Source organism: Silene latifolia, chromosome 4 (genome assembly GCF_048544455.1).
Source record: "Silene latifolia isolate original U9 population chromosome 4, ASM4854445v1, whole genome shotgun sequence".
NCBI classification, from domain to species: Eukaryota; Viridiplantae; Streptophyta; class Magnoliopsida; order Caryophyllales; family Caryophyllaceae; genus Silene; species Silene latifolia.
The window spans coordinates 100,160,861-100,166,887 of record NC_133529.1 but is presented as its reverse complement, the minus strand read 5'-3'; positions in this window follow the sequence as shown (position 1 = coordinate 100,166,887).

Sequence of the window (6,027 nt, the reverse complement as noted above, 5' to 3'; positions counted from 1 at the left end):
CGTCGACGCTTCTATTTATACCAATTGCTGTTTCCAAAAATCCGTCAGAACTGACCTACTTGGGAATAGGCGCGGCACCTGCTGCGCCTCTTCAAAGGGACGCAGCTCATGCTGCGCCTCTTCCCCAGACTAGATTTCTGTGATTTCCGCGTTTGGATCTTTCCTAATCCTATATCGAATAATTTCCTATTCCTACGGGATTTTATTTTGGTAAATCCGAGAAATCTACCATGCTTCAGGTTTCCTAAATTCGCGGGCACGCATTTCGAGGCGACATCGACACTTCCGCCATTTCAGCACACTTTCAATCATTTTCATTTCTTTTTTTTGACATAATTTATTTTTTTATTTTTTTTTTTTTCATTTTAATAAAAATTCAATATTTACATTTCTCCATTTTCTAACTTATAGATTTCTCTTTTTCTTTTTTTTAGGGGGTAGCCCTCCCTACCGTCCGGTCATTTCCGGCAAAATTTTTGCATTTTTTGGGGTCATTTCGAGTCTCGTTTCGCGCTAATTAAAGGCCTTATGTGTATATAAAATGTAAATGTTGCGTGTTTTTTTCTATGTAAATTCCGGCAGCGACGGCGTAAACCGTTGTCTACCAAACCTGTTCAAGAACTAACCTGCAGGTACAAACAACGCAACCCAGCATCAAAGGCACTCAGGCCATCATATATACAACGAAGAAGCAAATGTACAAAGCAAACTGGGGGCTTCGCCCCAAAACAAGTCCAAATGTGCAAGCAAACTGGGGGCTTCGCCCCAAACAAGTCAAAAGATCCAGGTAAACTGGGGGCTTGCGCCCCAAAACCAAGTCCAAAAAAGTTTCAAAATCAGATGTACAAAGCTACACAGGCTACTGCTGGGCGCCCTCCAACTCGGCGACCCTCGCCATAAGAGCAGCGATCTCGGCATCCCGAAACTCGAGCTCCCTCGACAAACGAGCCGTCTCCTCCCGAGCCTGGGCCAACTCTCGTCCCGACTCACGGTCGACCTGTAAACAGCAACAAATTGACTCATGTCAATCAACTCAATCAAAAGGAGAAATAGTCAAAAAAATCAAAAGAAGTCAAGTGAGGTTCATACCTGACGACCTCGGCCACCGACGAGTGCCTCAATGGCCGTAGCTCGTAGCCGGTTGGCCACCCTCCACAGTGCCACGAACCGAGATGGCGCGACCTGCATTTCAAAAGGAAATTCTCGTCAAATTAAACAAATTCAATCAAATGTGTTCTTACACGAAAGCTATGCAAAATGGGAACTCACCCTCGAATCGATGATCTTTGCCGGTCATCTAGGCCGATCCGTCACGCTACGTCAAAGTCACGTAGCTCGGAGATCGTCGTCCTCCCAGTAACGTCAGTGTACTCGAGGGTCTCGGGGTACTCTGGGGGCTCGATGCCCGCCGCCTCAACCTCCTGCAAAGACAAACGGCTTCCGTTAATCGATGATCCTTCGTCGTAATTTTCAAAATCAGATCAACAAGAAAACAAAAGATACTCACCACTACCGGCCAGTACGCCAACCTCCCGTAAAGGAACGCCGAGTAATCCTCATCAGGGAGAAGAAGGTCGTCACCATCAGCACCGGCTAAGTCCGCCTCTCTCTCAGCCTCAGAAGGCTCCCTGAACATCGTCCTCGGAGGATCGACGGGAACCGTTAACGCACCCCGAAAGCACTGACGAGCTAACCGCTCGCCCAGATACCATACAGACCCATCGACGTCCACAACAAAGAGCCGACTCGAGCTCCTAGGACGAAGGACCTCGGCGACAAAGGAGGCGCTCCGGCATACTCCGCCCAAGTCCGGCACCCACTGCGACAATACAAAGGCAAAGGTCATTCCTATGATCAATTTGAAGCAAAGGACAAAAATATGAATGAATACAAACGGGATACTCACGCTGCTTAGCTGAAGGGCGTTCACATCCCGCCGGTAGACATTGTGAGAAGAACGCTTGCTCTTCGTCCGGCACATGACCCAATCCCTCACCACGGGATAGGCCCTCTCCAACGGCTCCGTCCTCTTGGGCGCAAGGTCCTAAAGTAGGAGTACACCCACGCCTGTAAAACAGAATAGTCAATGACGATCTTTCGATCTTTGATGAAATAAAGGAATTTACGTTGATCTAAAGGAAGGTTCATACCTCCAACGAGCCCAGTCCAACGGCGCCGGGAGAAGTCCCCTTCTCCATCAACTCCCGACGAACCATGGCCCTCATGAAGCGGATGAGGACCGCAAAACCAGCAGTGACCCAGTCCCATCGCCCTAGGGAACTCAGGTCAGAAAGAAAGGGAAGAAGCTTCGTCGACAGCCTCTCACCTTTGTCTCCGAGATAGATCGAAGACAAGAACCACCAAAGCCACGCAGACGAGCCCTCTCGCTCACCATAAGGAGGAGGAGCCGTCTCCCTCCCATCGATCACCACCGATCTTAGGGGTCTTCCCAAAGTAATCTCGAACATAGGTACTGGGTACCAAACCCGGCACACGCAACAGCCTTTCGGCGACGAGTTCCAGGCCGATCAACCTCCTTGCCTCGGCCGAATCGCCCTCATGCCGCCTCCGGCCACGCCATCTCCTCGATCCCGCACGGCACCGTAAATCATGCCGTAGTCCTCCAAGGTAACTCCCACCTCACCGAAAGGCGGTGAAACGTGGAAGTCGTGTCCCGACCGATCCAAGAAAGCGCGGACCAGGCTAAGGTTGGCCCGCAACTTCCTCTTCACGATATCCCTCCGGACTCGCACCCGGAGGACCAAACGCTCCGCGCTCGATCATGGCCCTCTCCTCCGCCGACAGCCGCTCGTAATGCTCCATCGCCGTCGTATACCCCGAGAACGACCGGATGTTCCCGGCCTCCTATTATGATTTGAAATAAAGCTATCTTTAGTTTTGAAGTGAAATTTGAAAGAAATTTGAATAAAAAAAGAGAAAAGGATAGGTAATGAGTTAGGGAATTCCTGTTTACCAAGCTCTTCACCGTCCTGTAGGACAAGTGACCCTCTGCAGCCCACACGAGGTGCCTACTCTCCCGTGTCTCAGCCACGCAGAGCTCCTCTCACCGGCGACCTCCTCGTCCGAGATGGGCCCGTCTCGGAGTCTCCTCCTCGTCCGCGGCCTCCTCCTCGGGAACCTCCTCTGCAGCCCATCACCGCGGCGGTGAGGGCCTGCTCCAAAGCCTCCTCAACAACAAATGGCGTCTATGTCCATGGGATCTCTCCCAGAAGTAGAAGCATCGTCATCTGCAACGGTTAAAGCAAATCCAGGCCGCATCACATGATGACAAGCCTTTGTTAAGTAATATTTCGAGCCTTCAAGGCCCGGAAACCGCCCCTTTCTGGCCATCCTTGGCCATATTCCCACCAATTCAATCACTCATGTGATGGATAGGGTCAAGTCAAGTCCAAGTCAAAGCCTAGTTCCGAGTTCGAGTCGAAAATTCGGCAGCATTTCGCTATAACGGCGATTATGCCCTAAAAAGTGTCCTGCAAAAGTTGTCGTAAACCAAACTTCCGAGATGGCAGGAAGTTTACCCATCATCCAAGGGTCCCAAATATCAAATTTCATCACAAATGGGCAATCCTAAGGCCATTTTCGAAGCAATTTATGATCTAGCTGTGAAACCGTCTCAAAATTCGCTCAAGGGCTCAAAACTTGATGAAAATCCGAAGTAAATACATGGTTATGTTCCTAACATTACCTACTACTCATTTCTAGTGTCAATTTGGCAAGACAAATCCATTTGGGGGAAAAGCCCCAAATTTTCGATCAAAAGGGTCGAAAACCCTAATGTTTGCGGCTCAAAATTCGACAAAAATGAATGATTAACGCAAGATTAAAGCACATACCTCGATTAGTCATATTCCAAGCAAGCTTTTGAATCCAACCTTGACGGAAATGGTGAAGATTCGAGAGAGAAATTGAAGGAATTGTGTTTCGAAATAATGAAATGAAAACCTTCTGACTTTCGCGTTTTTACGCGGAATTACCAAATTGGGGAACAGACGCAGCAGGTGCTGCGCCTCTTCCAAGAGACGCAGCTCTTGCTGCGCCTCTTCTTTTGTTTCCCTCCATATGGATTTTCAAAAATCCGTTATGAGTTCGTTAGTCGTGGGCCCATCTTTGGTGCGCCTCTTCTTCGATGACATTTTAACATTTTGGTCCGTTTCGACGATTTCCTTTCGTTCCGGCCCACATTTTATCCAGTGCGACAGTATTTTGCAGTATTGTCCAAGTTCATTTTATCCCGCGCAGCAGTATTTCGCAGTATTGCTCAACCATTTTATCTGGCGTAGTAGTATTTTGCAGTACTGCTCATTCGAGGTTTCCTCCATGACGATCAAGATGTTCCTAGTCATCAATATATTCCCCAACAAGAGTTTGTTTGAGACCGACGCAAGCAGATTCAGCCCCAAGTTTTGCAAGAGTTCGCTTGAGACCAATGCAAGCGGATTTCCCCAGCAGTTTCTACCGACGTCCTGCTGCTTCCAATATTTCTTGTTTCCCCGCGGAGTTCGACAGGGTGTCGTTCTCCAGAAGTTCCCATACCCTAGCACAAATCCTTACATATCTTTTAGGTCTTACCCTTAGCTCCTACGCTTACCCTTAGCTCCTACGCTTAACCTTAGCTCCCATGCACCTCCAGAAGCATCTCGAGAAAGAAGTCTCAGGTATGGTCTCTTCTTATGGCTGGCGAGCTTCCTTACGTAGTCTAATGGACTTTAAACGACCCTCCCCGATAGTCGACAGACTCTAAAATGTTCCCGACGACAGGTCCTTGGTTCAGACCCCTTGAGCCGCCTCGCGTCGCCATAGTCGTCAGGTTGTAATCTTTGATTGACCTGATGGCTATACTTTGACTTTCGCCTTGTCCAAGCCTCAGTCAAAGTGGGGGCTCTGTAGACACCTCGTTTCTGCACCTCTCGCAAACCACCCGGTGATGATTGGGCCGCATGTTTGATTCGCGGAACGATTAGTGACAATTAAATAAGATTATCGTCAAGTGATTGCTCAAATACAAATGTCAACCTCTTAGTTGTCATCTACGTGCCGATACGGTCGTTTTGGCGATAATTAGAGTACATTCGGTCCGGGTCAAAAACCGTCTCCATTTTCGATAATCGTTAAATCCCGAGTCGAATATTCTGGAATGTTCCGGATATTTCTATTCCATATTTATCAAATTTTATCTTTTGGCAAATAATATCCCGTAATATTCAAAAGATAACCGAATTATTTCCGTCCTACCATAACTCAAACGCGGAAATCTTTCTTCAACAGGAGGAAACCTCCTGGGAACAGACGCAGCAGGTGCTGCGCCTCTTCCAAGAGACGCAGTGGCTGCTGCGCCTCTTCCCAGGCCCTTCTTTGCATGATTTACGTATCTTTTTTATATCTTTCCGAGATTCACTTCCAAAGAGTCTCCGAAACCCTATTCCTTCACGTGATTAGTATAAATAGGAGCTCTCGTTCCTCATATTTCTCACGCGAGTGTCCGCCCTTCTCTTCTCCCTTTGCATTCTAGACTTTGTTCTTACTAATTGGCGCCTACGTGCTTGAACTTTCGACCACGTAAGCTCGGATCTTTCCGGGTACCAGCCTCTCCGTTGCATGACCGACCAATTTGACCACTACACTCAATCAATCTAATTAATCAATTTGTTAAATCGTTTTCCTCTTACGAGGGCACTCTTTCCTTGCATTCGCGTCGAGCATCACTAATCGATATCTTAGTCCTTCTCGTTTCCTCAACATGTAAGTCTGAGGGTGTAAATTCTCTTTATTCATTGTATTTTTATTATTGTATAAACAATTGTAAGGTTTATGTCGAAAACACCATTAAAACCGATTTCTAAAACCGTCTTTAAAACCCGTTTTTGCGTATTTCCGATGAGACGGGCGTCGAGAAAAGACGCAGCAAGCTGCGCCGCGCCTCTTGAAGGAGCGCAGCACTCGCTGCGCCTCTTCGTGAGGCCGCCGATTCTGCTTCTTTTCTTCTTCCTCCGTCTCTCGTAATTCGTC